This window comes from Nasonia vitripennis, chromosome 2 (assembly GCF_009193385.2).
Source record: "Nasonia vitripennis strain AsymCx chromosome 2, Nvit_psr_1.1, whole genome shotgun sequence".
NCBI classification, from domain to species: Eukaryota; Metazoa; Arthropoda; class Insecta; order Hymenoptera; family Pteromalidae; genus Nasonia; species Nasonia vitripennis.
In genome coordinates, this window is record NC_045758.1 from 24,046,910 (window position 1) to 24,063,283 (window position 16,374).

Below are 16,374 nucleotides of genomic sequence, written 5' to 3' on the forward strand. Positions count from 1 at the left end.
GATATACTTCCTTTGGAAAGTATCGGTTGTAGAAGTTTGATTTTCGGTTTTTGTTACGTCCGATGCTCGGCGCACTATAAAATATTCCTCCGTTTTGAGTCAACTTCCGCTGAACTCGGGATGGAGACGTTCCCTGATTTTATCCTGATTAACGCGTATTTCAACTAAACTTTATATTCCAACCCTCACAAACGAACAAGTTTGATTGAACTGTAGGTCAAAAGGCCTCCGACATGCGAAGTCCAGTTAACCCTCCAGTCAATCACACAAGTTCACCCTAAATTTTGTATATGAGCGGCAGCGTTCAAAAACCTACTCACATACAATTTTCCACCCTTGTAAATTATAATTTCATTTATTAATATTTTACTTACTTTTTTGCTGTTGAAGTGAAATCAAAGTTTACTGGATAGTAAACTTCTTCCTTCTTGTGTAGTTTGTAGAATTTATAATTATTTAAATATACTCGAAAAATTAAATTTTTAAACTTCACTTTATTTAATTTGAAATACTAAATTTATTTGAAAACTTAAAGTTATTTTACAAAAAAAAAAAAAAATCACGCTTTACCCACCACGGCTTAAAAGGTAGAACAACTTAATATCAAATACAGGAGCAGCCACCTCGACTGGACTCCTTGCAGTCACTGAGCTTTCCTCCGCACGCTTTTCCTCGTTTCACCCTCGCGTCCTTTTCCCTTTCCTACCCGATTTTTCCAACAGGCCCATCCCTTTGGGTCTACGTCAGTGCCCTCTATATCGGTCATCGACCTATAGCATCGCGTCCTTCCGCTTGGTTCCCGCCTCTTCCGGTCCTCTTCCGCACCCTTTGTCCTTCCCACACTACTCTTAGCCTTGCCGATTTTTCGTTAGATGGCCCTCTCTGTGCCGTTTTCAATTTTTCTACGCGTTATTTATAATATGTTTGTAAAATTTATATTTTGTAATAATAGTATCATTATAATATTCTGCCTGCTATTTTTAACTAATTTTGTATAACATTCATTTTTTAATTGAAATCAAATCGTAAAATCGGGACGGATAAATAATCATTTTACGCCGTGGTCGCCAACTTTTTATCTAACATAATAAATCTATGTAACTATTAAACTAAAAACTAATCATAAAATTTGTACGAGTATTATTTTAAGTTTTACTCCGCGAACACGTGCTCTTACTCTTGAACTAAATAAAATATGCACAGCTGTAGCTTAGTATTTTCAGCTGTCCATACTTTACATGAATTTAAATCTTCTACATTATTTAATATAAATATTCTACTTCAAAAATAAAAATGTTATCCACGGCTTCGTGTTCTACGGCGTAACATAAGCATAGTAAACAAAATTTCTCCAGACATTTCTGGGTTTTTCCCAGCTGCGCACAAATTTTATGGTAGGGCCGCTGCCCGCCGCACCGATCCCAATCGCTATGCCCACGCTCGCTCTTAATGGCCTCGGACTGTCTAACTGCGCTGTCCGGACGCTCGCTTATCTACGGTAAACACAACACATTTTTTTGGAAATGCGCACAGCTGCGCACACTTTATTTTATTTAATATTTTTTGTTTTTTAAAATTAGGCTATGACGTAACATTTTGTAAGAGAAATCTCTATCCGAAACGCCATATTTTCCAGCGCGAGGTGTAGGTAATTGCAGAAATTTAGCCATTTCGGTGACATCTGAGGAGGGAAAATCCGATAAGGTGTAATCATATTGAATGGTGGCAATTTTTGATCCAACTCGATCCAATTCATTTTTTTCAAAATCGATTGTAAAATGGGCTAAAAAGAAATAAACAGCTCCTAGAACTCCATCACAAGGAATACCAAAGTCATCAGGTACAATATGAAAGGTAGTTTTCTCCCCGAAAATAGTTATTTCAGCCGTTCCTAACGTTTCTGTAAGTTCGTCTCCGATTCCCTTTAAAAACGCGAAGTTTGATCGATTAATTTCGCAGTTTTCCGGTATTAAAAATGACTTCATAATATTAGCCTCGAACCCAAAATCTAACATTAATCTGCCTCGTCGGTAAGTAGGTGGATTAACTATATCAATAAACGGCAAAAGTGATTCTTGTCTATTCAATTTTATATTAATAATTCGACCGACACCAGATTTTAATTGTGAATAATTTTTTTTTATAAAATATCATGACTTGATTATTTAACGTAAGAATTCGTGAATTGAAATTTATTTTAGCACAATAATCTCTGAAAAGCGCGACTCCTAAAAGACCCTCAGTAGGTATTTGAAATTCATTAGGCACAACAATGAAAGTAACCTCTACTCCTAACAATAACCATTTATATGTACCTAGTGATTTTGTAGAACTAGGGCCTATACCTCGTAGGCTTATTATTTCATTTTTTTGAATTAATGACTTATCCCTGTTAACTCCAATTTTTATTAGATTGACTTCCGAACCTGTGTCCAACATAAATTTAATGGTAGTATCGATTGAAGGTATTAAAAATGATACGAACGGAATTAAACTATTATGTTGACTTAGTTCAATGGAACTAACTCTTCTAACAGCTTGTTTATCTCGCTCATTTTGTTGGAACGCGACTGCCTGGTTTGGGTCTTCGTCCCTGCGTTCTGTGGGTGAGACCCGGGCAAGTTTCCCGACTGATTGCTAAAATTTCGCTTACGACAAGTCTCAATGGTATGACCTTTGATTTTACAGTATGTACATTCTAAATGTAGGTTTCTTTGCTTGCACGTAGCAGCAGTGTGATCACGACCATTACAAGTTTGGCAAATCAATTTAAAGCGAGCGTCTAATTGGCTTTGTTGATTCTGGTTGCACATATTAGCATTGTGTCCAGGTAGTCTGCAGATCTGACAGAAAGTATTAGTTGACCCTGTATTTTGAGTCCGAGTAAGTTGAGCTATTCGATTTTTCAAAGAATAACACGAGCTGGCTGGATGACCTACTCTTTGACAAATTTGACAAATAGTTTTTGGTCTATTTGCATAATTATTGTTAGAGGTATTACATTCTTTAGCCGAATGACCTATTTTACTGCACAACTGGCATGTCTCAATAGTTTTGCAATTGCTAGCGGTGTGACCTTCGGTTTTGCATAATTGACAAGTAAGTTTCATTGTCAATATACTTTTGGCATGAGCTACGCAGTTATCAAGAGTATGGCCTTTGTTATTACAAAATTGGCACTCTTTCTCTTGCACGGTCTCGCAAATACAGCGTGTTTCGTCTGGGCTTTTGCAAATCTTGCAGGCAAATACTTTCTTTTTTGTTCCCATATTTACATCACCGCGCCCGCGTAAGGCTTGCTGACTTGCTAATTTTCTTTCTACAGATATGGCTCGTTTTACAATATCATTAACCTTTTCATTAGGTACCTTGGCTAAATGTGGCTCTATTTCGGCTTTTAATCCGCGTTTAAAACAATCAACAAGAGTATTTTCCGTAGATGTGCGAAAAGCTTCTACGATTGTCCCGGCATTCTCTAAACGATGTGCTTCAATTACGCGATTACCGATGTCTTTGATTCTATTTGCGAAGGTGATCACGCTCTCTCCATCACGCTGATACTCATTTCCCATATCACCCAATAATTGAACTACCGTCTTCGCGGGAGCGTAAATATTCTTAAGGAAGTTTAATAATTCCTCTACTGTTTCAAAGGAAATGTCGGTTATTGATTGGTGCGCTTCTCCTTGTAAACGGCATCGCATTAGTTTTGTTAGATCGGGCTCAGCAGTGGCCTCAATCATTTCCTTTGCCTCTTTGCACCCGGTTGCAAATTGCGAAAAAGGTATATTATCGCCATCAAAATCAGGGATGACTCGTAACGCGTCTTTGATTGAGACTACCTGGTTAAACTGCAGGGATGCAGTGCCAGGAGTGGCGTTATTCGTGCCTCCCGTCATATTGATAATGTTATTATTAATCGGGAGTATTACTTCTGGTTCTATTGCCAGAATTATTGCTTCCTCGTTGTTGGAATTGTCTACCGTATCGCTATTAATAGAAGGGCTAGTATTGTCGTTATCGCGCGCGATGCGATCTCGGGACACGGGAAAGGGTCGTATGCATCTAATTCTTCGGCTGTCAACTGGTTAATTTTTAACTCACGGGGTAGTTTCCTAGTAGTGGGTCTATTAGACATGAATTTTTCAATTTATTTTTATTCACTAGTTCAAATAACGATAATCTGCTACTACTCTAGGTATACTTTTAATTTTAATAGGATTATAATTATAAGTACTCGTACTATTTCTTTGACTTAGCCAATTTTTAATGAATGTACTTTTCTTATTATCTACATAAATTCCATTATTACTATTTTTTCTAAAAAATATGCAAGTATTAATATCCTGCGTATATGTTTGCAATTTATGGATTAAACTATTTCTTAATATATTAGAAATCGAAATAAAGGTACTAGGAAATATATCGTTATCTGATGTGTGAATATATGATAAAACCTCGTTATTAAATATCGAACGGTTGATCACCGATAGACGTGAATTTTTTATGTAAGTTAAGTAAACTGTTTTATCTGCTTTAGCTAAAGCTAATTTGCAAGCCGATATTAAGTGGTTTTCGCCGATTTTATTTTCCGCGAGGTCGCACAAATTCATTTGATACAAATAATGATATATATATATATATATATATATATATTTATATATTTATTTATTTATTTAAAAACCAAAATCAAAACAAAATTTATTTCAAGGACAATTTTTCGAACGCTAATTCTAATTTATGAATTTCGGATGAATCGACCGACTGGCTTTCGTTTAATTGTTTAAATCCGTTAGCTACCGACTTCGCAATATTGCGCGTTAACCCTTGAACTTTAGTCACGCGTTTATCTGTGCTTTCGGTAATTGTAATAAAAAATTCGTTTAGCGACTGAATTACTTTATGTAGTGCCTCTATTTTTTTCTCTTGTTCTATAATATAAGAATTAAATACTATGAAATTTTTATTTTGATTAAGAATAACTTCTTTTAATTGTTCAATTTGGTTTTCTAAAGATATTATTTTAATGGCTGCTTGTATTGACGAAAAATCCTCACGTAGATAGGGATCATTATAAGAATATAACAATACTCCATCGATAGGAGCAACTAAATTTTAATTTACCGATTAGATCGGCGTTGTCTAGGTTTTTTTTTTCCTTTTTTTTATGTTTTTGTTTTCTATTAGGTTTAGAGAATAATCAGTAAAATGCCGTTTTTGAGGTAGAAAAATAATGTTTCAATTTATTTAAGTATATCACAGATGGGTATTTTTTATAAAAGGTATTATTTCTTTATCGTTTAATTGAATAGGGTCAATCTATAATGACCTCCTCTATTGGGCCTGTAGCATCATTACTCCATGCAGGGTTGATTTGCCGGATACGTCTCCGTGGAGGGGCTGGTGGTTCTTCGTTGGTTTCGGCCGCAGTTGGTGGTTCGTTGTTTTCCGCCCCGACGGCAGCAGGTTGTTGATTATCGGCTTCAATCACTATAACTTCCGGTTGGGCAACCGGAACTTGTGGTGGCTGAACGCTAATAAGTGAAACCTCTACTCGTCGTGTTATACGTGCTGTCACCGAGACTTGGTTCCACGTAAGTCGTGGCCTAGAATGGAACACGAAGGGTCCTCCAAATCCCCGTTTACTAAGAAAGTAGGGTTCTGGGCCCGGGTATGGGTTTGGGAATGTTCCAGGCACCACGCGTTGCGCAACGATTATCGGTCTTGAATTTCTTGCATCTATAGGTATCGGAGGATGCGGTTCGACAGCCTCGGGTTGGTTATATGCCGGTTCGGCTTCCGGAGCAGCAGGTACTTCTAATGCTTCGTGAGCATCGGCTACTTCGCGCGGCGGAGACCCTTCTAATAATTCTGCTGAAGCAGGTATGTTCTGCTCCTGCTGAGCGTCGTCCCGTAGGGTGCTTTGAGGAGGAGCTTCTAACGGTTCCTCTATAGGCACGGGAGGTTCTTCGATAACGTTAACTTGTTCTTCGATTCCGGTGTTTTCCTCCTCACGAAGATTTTTGCCAATTTTCTCTTGTTGTTCTTGTTATGGTTTTTCCGACGTTTTTCCTCTTGCCGTCGTTGTTACTCATCTACAAACAATTTGCAATTTTCCATCTTAATTTTTGTTTACAAAAAATATGGATGTAATAGGGAGAGGTTAAAATTTTCCTTAAAAAAAAACGAAACTCACTATTCTTTTAACGGAATTTTCTTAATATCTTTATCCTTATTCATCTGGTCAATGATCTCATCGACTAATAATAAGGTTTTCTTCTTAAATTTGTTATTTAATCTAAAACATTCACTGGACTTTTCTTTTCGTTTTTTATGGCACCTTTTACACAGTTTTCTTGGTTCCACTTTTGGCGGAGATTTGGGTTTCGTCAAAGGAGGATTGTCACTCTGTGGGACCGGCGGCAAAGGTATCTCCTCGATGTTCACCGGCGGAGGTGATAGAGGATTGTTTATGTTAAAAGTAACTTGACCCTCGAGGTTTCTTTTCCTCTTGACCGTCCGCTGGTTTTTTTGGAAGTTTCCTTACTTTCCTTCCCTCCACTGAGTTATTAACAAGAAAAGAATGTTTATTTTTTTACTCTTTAATATATATATAAAAAAAAAATTTCTTATTTTTAACCGAGAGAAAAAAACAAAATTAAATAATCATTCTCGCTACTCAACCTCTTGAATTAAAATAGGCTTCAGTAATCGATATACGAAGGGGAAAATATGAATAATGTTAATAGGATTTCAACTACATTCGGCACGAAGCAAAACGCCAGTTGAAAAGGATATTCGATTCTTCGCAGAGCCAGAATTAGATCACTCGTTTCGTAAAGGCGTCAAGCGACAATTCAGCCTACTTGGAATCAAGGAAAAGTGTAAGGCTAGTGGGATTTCAACTACATTCGGCACGAAGCAAAACGCCAGTTGAAAAGGATATTCGATTCTTCGCAGAGCCAGAATTAAATCACTCGTTCCGTAAAGGCGTCAAGTGACAATTCAGCCTACTTGGAATCAAGGAAAGGAAAATAATATATATAAACACGGTTTATTTGCAGCGAGAAAAATTATTTAGAAAAATTAAAATTTAACCAAATTATTCAAAAATATATATATATTTTTTCTGTTTTTTTTTAAATTAAAATGTACTTTTAAATACCCGAATATAATGTAATTGTTTATAAATTGCATACGTATTGTTTCATAAGAATTTTTTAAACTTTATTAAACTTATAGAAATATAATTTTTCCTATCCTTATTGTGAATATTCTCAAGAGAGTCCTTTCGAACCAAATCCGTTCGTTTTAATCTTGGAAATATTCTCGGTAGAAAACTTCCAAGAAGGGTGTTGCTCCTTTTTACCCTTGCGTTTCCGCAAATAGGTAGGGATGAGCTGTCGCGTGTGGTGTGATTCGGGAGTAGTTATTGGAACGGATAGAGTGCTAAATTTAATTTTATAAAAATTATGCAAACAAAACTAAACAAGGGATCTTAATGGATGATTTTGTTTTAGAAATTTGACTAACTTTGGAGCGACTGCTAAACAGGCACAAATCCTGAACAGTCACTTGCAAAGTTAGTATAATTTTATAAAAAAGGAGATAAATTTGCGATTTTAGTATTGTATATTCAAAATACTGTGATTAACAGGATGGATATCCTGATCGGCAGTTTGAAATACAAATACCTTATTCAAAACCTTTGAGATTTAGCGACACTATATATAAGAACTTTATAGTCAACCGGCACTTGACTCTACTTCGTAGCGGAAAAGAAATGGCTCCAAACCACACAGTGATGGTTACAAGGAAAAGATAGTACAGAGTGAAATAAATGCAATAATCTTTACTTACTTTTTTATGTTGTTGTTGACCCGCTGCTTGGGCTGTGAATCTTGCACTCGTCGAACTTTCTCGAGGAAAAGTAGGAATGAAAGTTTTCTTTGATACGAATAAGGTGTCGGATTTTTAATAATAAAAGAGACACGTAGTTTAAATGTTAGAAGTATATATTATAAAAATAACTGAGCGAACGGTGCGCGTACAACTTATATAAATTCAAGATGCGGACTGAGCGCAGTAATATTTGTAAGTTATAAAATTGCGGACTAAGCGCGTAAAATAAAAATTGTGAAGATGCGGACTAAGCGCGTAATGTAAGAATGTGTAGATGCGGACTAAGCGCGTAATGTAAGAATGTGAAGATGCGGACTAAGCGCGTAAATAACAATGTATAGATGCGGACTAAGCGCGTTTGTTGCTTCCGAACTAACTGAGAGCCGGGACCGAAGTGATTTTGAGTTGCAACTCGAGGATACTCGTAACCTTAGGCCCATCCCTCGATTTCCCTCCTCGAGAGATTTTCGGAGGATTTTCCAATGGAAAGAGAGTTTCCTCAAGGACTCCTCCTACGCTTGGGTCTGGAGACCCCCTACTCTAACTAAATTTTCCGGGGGAGAGACCAAGATGGTTTCTCTGTCCCCGAGACAGATAGCGACGCTTGTACCATTTACAGATGCAAAAATGAATATTTATAAAAGATTGTTTAAAATATAGTATTCATGGATTATTTTTATTATTGTTAGTAAAGATATTTGACTATTATCTTGATTCGTTAAAATTTTTATTTTCAAGTATAGATTTTTAAATAAATAGATTTTGTAATTTGATTATTTGTTTAATAATTACTCTTTAGAAAATACTGTTTAAACAATCTTTTATGAATATTAGTCATAATATTCCCTATTATAAATATTTATGTGTTGTAGATAATTTTTATAGGAAAATCACGTTCAACTATGCGCCGTTTTACCCGCACTTGACCTTCTTTGTACAAAAAGAATCGTTAAATAATCGTAAATGAATAAGGATAAAAATCTATTGCAATGCTCAGTCCGTTATACGCAACTTATCTTCTAACTTAGAAATAGCTTACAATAAAAATTATAACAAATAGTTGCGTTTAAGTTAATATATAATAATAATAATAATCATAATAACTACTAAATTGTTGTAGCGTTCGGATGAATTTCGGTGTGTTGGTTTTCCTACATTAAACCTTTGTATTATTTATCTATAACTAATTGTATATTTGACAATTAGTAATCTTTTATTATTGTTTTGTGGCTTTTTGCAGTTTAGATTTAATTAATTTTTCCGGTCTAACTATTTGTATATATGAGTAAACTAATACTTAACATTATTTTTTATTTAACTAAGTAATTATAATTTATTTAGCACTTGACGTTTTGATATTTGTTGACGATTCTATATGAAATAGATATATATATTTTTATTTTTTTATGGGAAATCTATTTTTTTATTGTTAATTAATAGTTATTGTAAATTTTGTTTTTACTCGATTTGCCATACAAGTGCGCAGTCTTAAAGTATTTATAAATGCAATTAAAATCTAAGAAAAAAATATTGGTTAGCTTAATAATAAAATATTTATAATATTTCTTAATAATTAGGCAACTATTTGTTTATAAAATAAGAAGGATATGCAGTGGAAAAATCTATTTTCTGTTATATAACAGCAGGAGGTAGAGTGGTTTCAAGATTTACATGAGAGGACAAGAGGGAAAAGTACAGATTTTCAGTGCACGTGCGCGACTGTAAACAGATAACATCGCCAGATTTCCGCCCCGCCCGAATTTTCCCAACGCTTTGAGTCGTAAAACTGGGGAAAGTAGGGTGATATCTAGAATTTTATAGTTTGCAGCTGGCCCTGTTAGACTATAGTTTTAAGAAAAAAATATACTCAATGACAATTCGAGATGCGCGTCTCCGAAGGAAACCAGCGACACTCGAGATTCTACTTGGTTTATTATCATGTTTACTAAGAAAAAGGTCTCTGGGAACGGAAAAGCCGAAAACCCAGAAACTTGTAGGTATATCGCGGAGAGATTACTTTTTTTTCATAGGCAAACGGGATGCGCGTGCATATACAATCTAATGTATACACATCTTATCGTTTCGTCTGTCAAGCATTTCATATTATTTTCTGAGAAAGAAATTTTGTTTCTAATAAAAAAAAAAAAAAAAAAAAAGACGGCGACGTTACACCCCCACCGAAAAACGGTAGCTTATAGAATGAAATGATAAGAAGCGAACGTAAGAAAACTATTGTCAACCGCAGTCCTATATCACGAATGTTCAGTCCAGACTGCGATTATTGAGATCAGACTTACAAGGAATGCAAGATAGGAATTATGAGGTTAGAGTGAAAAAGGTTTGACTGGTGGCTGCTTTTGGCTTAGAAGTAGTAGCAAGAGCGGTATATGTGGTCTCTTGACGTGCAGATGGTTGTGGAGGTATAGTTACTTCCGGTACCTCAATAGTGTCACTGAGAGGTGTGGTTGATTCTTTTCTTCCCAAATATAATAATAAGTGGGTGACTGAACTCCAAATGGCTCCAAGAAGGTGGATGGACCATCCGTATACTGAATGAAGTGCATAACCTTGTATGGCTACATCGATCAGTAGTTTGACGGTGTGGATGATCATGAGGATGGCGATGACTCCAGCACTAAAGGTACCAAAAGCCATAAATTTCCCCCAAAGACGATCCCATGTAGAGGTGATGATTCTCTCGACCGCTCCTTCATTCAAAAGTTTTACGATTGCGCCTTCATTATCCGCGACAGGATGTCCACGGATTTCCCTGGCTATGTCGTTGATTAGTGACACAGTTTCCACAGGGAACATGATACGCTCGCGTAACTGTTCCAGATCTTGTTCGGTATATATGCCACTGGTGGCAAGATCGGCTGGACTGGTATATTCCCAGGTGGGTCGTTTAAAATCTCTGGCGTATGGACCCTAGTTGGCTTAGGTGTTAGTTTATACCAAGCCTCATCAATATAGTAGTAGACGGGTAATATTTCGTTGCACTGAATTTTAGTACCAGTAGATTTTAGGATGTGTGTTCTGGGTGTCATGTAGTAGGTTTGATTATTATGCTCTACTGGAAGTTCGACATAACAGCTTTCGTCTTGATGGAGTCGTACCCCGACAGGAATGCATTTAATTATGTGTACTACTTCTCCCGCGGCAACAGCCATGTAGCCAGATCCTTTCATTAAGTCATAGGCAAATTCATCGGGAGCTTGGGTAGCAATGGAAAGGGAATTCTTTAAAGTCTGATGCTCCAATTCACACTTCTGTGTTAGAACATCATAATACAATTGACCGATTTGTTTTCGTATGTGTTTTTCAACATATACGAATTTAGAATTTACATACGTGAAAATGTCGAGATTAGCAACGTCCTTTTCCGATTTTTCGGCAAAAGATCTGCCAGCGACTGTATTAAAAATGAATAGTTTAGGGTGCTCGGTTGAGGAGATAACGTATCCACAAATTTGCTTTTTCCAGTGACGGATAGTGCAAAAGTGATTTGATTTGAAGTTACTGAGTATAGCTTTTTCTCGTGGTGTGGGTAGTCAGACGCGTATTCTGCATATCCTTCGTACAAAACTGTATATCTCTTAAAGTTACAATTATCGCTGGGTAACGTTTCCCAGAAACTATGGCCGCTAGTAAGGTCTAAACATTTACGATCTGTGAACACACAGCTAATTCCGGAATCTAAGTGAATTTTATTGTCGCTCAAAGATATGCGTGCTCTATGTGTTCGCAGGGTAATTCTAATTGTGCCTTGCACAACCACATTATCCCAGGTACCAAACGGGTCAGAGTATTGAGTTCCCTGGCATGAACCATCAGGTGTGAGCGTTCCGGCCAGGGTGATAGGATGTACACTGGTACTGTTCACTTTTATTCCGTGAATAACATGTCCAGCACCCAAAGAGAATGAACCATGTCTATGTAAATCGTTACATCCTTCACCGGATATTTCAAAAACATACTCATTCACCCCGTGTGATACCGCAGAAGTGTGGGAATGCATGCCGCAATACAATACAGTACGACGAATTTCGATCTTGCACTGCATTACCGTTGTCTCGTGGAAGTCGTTTAATTGTAGAAGCTGAATATAATGCTTCGTGGTGTTGATGTAGATTTTGGGGATGTCACATTCGGCCACATCTCGAAGAGATAAGGTAGTTACGCTCATCTGTCGTGAGCCGCAGCCATACCCTATTAGCCCTTGGGCGGATCCTGTTATTAGGAGGAGTAATATTCCTTGGATAGTCATAGTTCTTATTTTGGTTCGTTTTTTTTTTTATTTTCTGTAATCAAAAAGTACTTTAGTCATAGTGCATATGATAGATTAGATTAACTAAATACCGTTTCTATATCAAGGGTTTTTTTTTTATTTTTTTATTCGGGGTATTACAAATATAAGAAGTTCTCAACCGATTCGTATTTACTATTTTGTTTTTCTTTTTCGTTACTGCGATTCGAACGTTATTGGCGTCTATTACTTCAATAATTTTATAAGGTCCAAAATACGGTTTTTCGAACTTTTTTGGTTTATGCCCTCGTAATAAATAGACATAATCGCCTAATTTGAAATTGCGAGGGTTAAGGTGACGATCGTAGTATTTTTTCGAACGATTTTTAGATTGCACAAGGTTATCGTAAACTAATCTGCGGATTCCTGTTAAACGCGTGACTAAATCTACAATATATCCATTGTACGTAGGCAATAAATCGCCTTCTCGTAAAGGATCGTTCGATGGTAGACGTGCAAGCTTTCCAAAGACAACTTCAAAGGGAGTATGCTTAGTACTTTCCTGTACACAGGTATTGTAATTTAGCATAGCTATTTCTAACCAATCGTCCCATTCATTGTCCTTGTCAGTGTACATTTTTAAAAATTCGCTTAGCGTATGATGTGAACGTTCTAAAGAGCCGTTGGATTGTGGATGAAAGGCAGTCGTACGAATGCGTTTAATCTTAAATCTTTTAGCTATACGTCCCATTAATTTACTAAGGAAATTTTGTCCTTGATCAGTTAGTACAACTCGTGGTGCTCCGAAAATGCATATAAAACGCTTTACAAAAGCATCGGCTATTGTAGAGGACAAGGTATTGACTAACGGAACAGCTAAACAATATTTGGACAGCTGATCTTGCATTGTCAATATATACTCAAATCCGTTTTTGGTTTTTGGCAAAGGACCTACTATGTCCATAGCAATTTTATCGAATACAGTGCCTGGAGTATCAGTGATGACCATTGGTTGCTTAGTTTTCAATCTTACTAACTTTTTTAGTTGACATTCCAAACACTGTTGTATCCGTCTTTGAATATCATCTTTTAGATTCTCCCAATAATAATTCTGACGGATTCGATTAAATGTTTTTGATACTCCGCGATGTCCACCTATGGGCGAATTGTGTAATTCTCCAAAGATTTCGTCACGTTTGTCAATAGGTACATATTGTATGGTTCCTTTGCAAATGATGATTTTAGTATCGGTATCAAAGAAAACAGATTTGATCTTAGATAATACTTCATTCCAATCAAGGTTTTCTATAAATTCACTACGAGCTATATTAATGATAGGTAAATTATTATCTATAACAAAATTTTTAACTTGAAATAAGGTTTTAGTAATATTTTCTCTAATTTTAGATAAGGATTCTGATTCAGGTCCTCTAATACATAAGGATATAAAGTAATGGTTGTTAGTATTTCGTTTTTTACAATGTATAGAATTAATCTCTAATTTGGTTGATCTTTCAATTTTATTGGAGTCGATTAAAAGTTTAGCTCCTTCATCACAAGGTTTACCTTCCGAAGTTACAAAACAAATAATCGTTTCCTTCCGAAAATTTACTAAATCCTTAACTTCTACGATTTTACTCTTATTGTTAGTTTTAATAGTTAATTCGCTTTTATCTAAAGTAGTTACAGAATTAGCAATAGGCATATCGACCGTGGGTACGCTTCCGTTCTCCTGAACATTCGAATGGCTCCTATTACTCGGTGCCCATTCAAGGTTCAAAGCCGGAGTTTCATTCGTACTTTTAGGTTTAATGGTCTTCGCGTTTTTCTCCGATTCTGCAATAATCTGGCTAATCTTATCTGCTAATGTTTTTATATTAGTATTGTTAGTTTCCTTAGTATTAGTAATTTTCCTAGGACGACCTCTTTTCCTTTTAGGCTGAGGTTTTAACTTAGGTTTAGTTTTATAATAAATTTGGGTTTGTGTCTTTATCGGTGTTTTAACGATTAATCTGTCAGTTGGCTGAGCAAGTTCATTTTCTAAACGTTTTTGTCTTCTCGTAATTACATGAACATCGACGGGTTCTATTGGATTACGGGAGAGAGCATCGGCGTTAGAATTTAATCTGCCTGGCTTATATAATATCTCATAATCGTATTCCGATAGTTTGAAACGCCATTTCAAAACACGAGTGTTTAAATCAGCGGTCCTAAACCATACTAATGGTTGATGATAAGTGATTATTGTTATTTTCTTTCCATAAATATAATCCTTAAATTGTTTAACACAATGTATCATGGCTAAAGCTTCCTTCTCGTATACTTCGTAAGACAATTCGGGTCCTCGTAGTACGCGAGAAGTATAAGCGATAGGTCTGTCTTTACCGACCTCTCCTTGAGAGAGTACTCCTCCGACAGCTATTCCTGAAGCATCGCAGGTGATAATGAAAGGTTTTGAAAAGTCCAGATAACTTAAAACGGGTGGATTGCATAGAGCATCTCTTAGGGTAATAAATGCTTTTTCGCAATCGTCAGTCCAGATAAATTCTATATCTTTTTGTAACAACCGCGTTAATGGCTTGGCTATTTTTGCAAAATTTTGAATAAATCTACGATAATAACCAAATAAACCTAGCATCTGTCTGATATTTTTCACATTTTTAGGACGTGGGATATTAGCTACTGCTTCTAATTTCCTAGAATCAGGTTTTAAACCATCCTTGCTAATAATATGCCCGAGGTAGCAAACTTCCTCTTTAAGAAATTCGCATTTCTTTAGGTTTAGTTTGAGGTTACGTTGTTCTAACCTTACCATGAGTAAGTTCATTGTTTCCTCATGTTCTTCAAGCGTATTGGCAAAAATAATTATATCATCAATAAACGAATACAGAACCTTACCTTGTAGGCCTCTTAACGTATCGTCCATAAAACGTTGGAACGTCGCGGGTGCGTTACGTAAACCGAACGTCATTCGAACAAATTCGTAGTGTCCAAAAGGAGTTGAGAAGGCAGTTTTATGCGCATCGGCTGGGTCCATTAGAATTTGGTGAAAACCGGAAGCTAAATCTACGACAGTATAGTACTTATAACCGCCAATTGCGTCAATTATTTGAGAAATCGCCGGTAATGGGTAAGCATCACTAATTGTAATTTCATTCAGCTTCCTAAAATCAGATACTAATCTATAGGTAACTACACCGTTGGCGTCTGCATTTTTAGGGACGATCCAAATCGGCGAATTAAAATCCGATGTGGACGGTCGTATTATACCGTCATCAAGAAGTTTTTGCACTTGAAGAGTAATCTCATCTTTCAGTGAAAATGGGAACTTATACTGTCTAACATTTATAGGTACATCAGTAGTAGTAATTATCTTATGCTTGATATTAGTTGCCGAACCTAAATGTTGGCCTTCTAAGAGAAAACTGTTTTTATATTTATTAATAATTTTAAGAACATTTGTCTTTTCAACACCCTGTAAATGATCTAACCTAAGTTTATCTAAAATTGACCCGGTATTTACATGAATGTCGAAAACGCGAGCCGTAGGCAAGTCAAATGGATCGTATAACTCAACTTCCTTGTTATTAAATAAATCATAGCATTCATCTGATTCTTCCTTAGACGGAGCATCCAAGTGAAGGTCAGTGAATATTTCTTGTTGATTAATGAAAAAGATTTGTCGCTTTGGGCATCGTTTTTTATACATAGGCAAATTAGGATCTTCTCTTAATATAGCTATGCTGTTACTTGAATAATAATCCTCTAAATCGGTCATCTCTTCGAAATCGCTATAACTTTCTAAATCCGATAACATACGATATAAAGATTCAGTTGAGGGATTAGCTATTGTGCTAGAATCCTCGCTTAACCCTAACTTCGAAATATTCTCTTCGCAATTAATGTATTTCCTTTGGAAAGTATCTGTCAAGGAAGTTTGATTTTCAGTTTTGTGGGAAAAATCTATATCGGACACACCGTATTTTCTGGCGCGTGGTGTAGGTGATTGTAGTAATTTTTCCATTTCCGTAGCATTGGAGGAATCAAAATCAGATACGGTATGATCATAACGAATAGTGGCAAGTTTAGATCTGACTCGAAATTCATTCTTTTTAAAATCGATTGTACAATGGGCTAAAATGAAATAAGCGGCTCCTAAAACTCCTTCACATGGAATACCAAAGTCGTCGGGTACAATATGAAAAATAGTTTTCTCCCCGAAAATA

At 36.2% G+C, this 16,374-nt stretch overlaps 1 long non-coding RNA gene across 1 annotated transcript; it reads right to left on the bottom strand.

The window, feature by feature from the left end:
* Positions 1–6,136: 6,136 nt before the first annotated feature.
* LOC116416377 lies at positions 6,137–9,158 on the bottom strand. The gene is made up of 2 exons (XR_004226825.1): positions 7,861–9,158; positions 6,137–6,561 (listed from the first exon to the last, which is right to left on the bottom strand). It is a non-coding gene; the product is annotated as an uncharacterized LOC116416377 (long non-coding RNA).
* Positions 9,159–16,374: the final 7,216 nt, after the last annotated feature.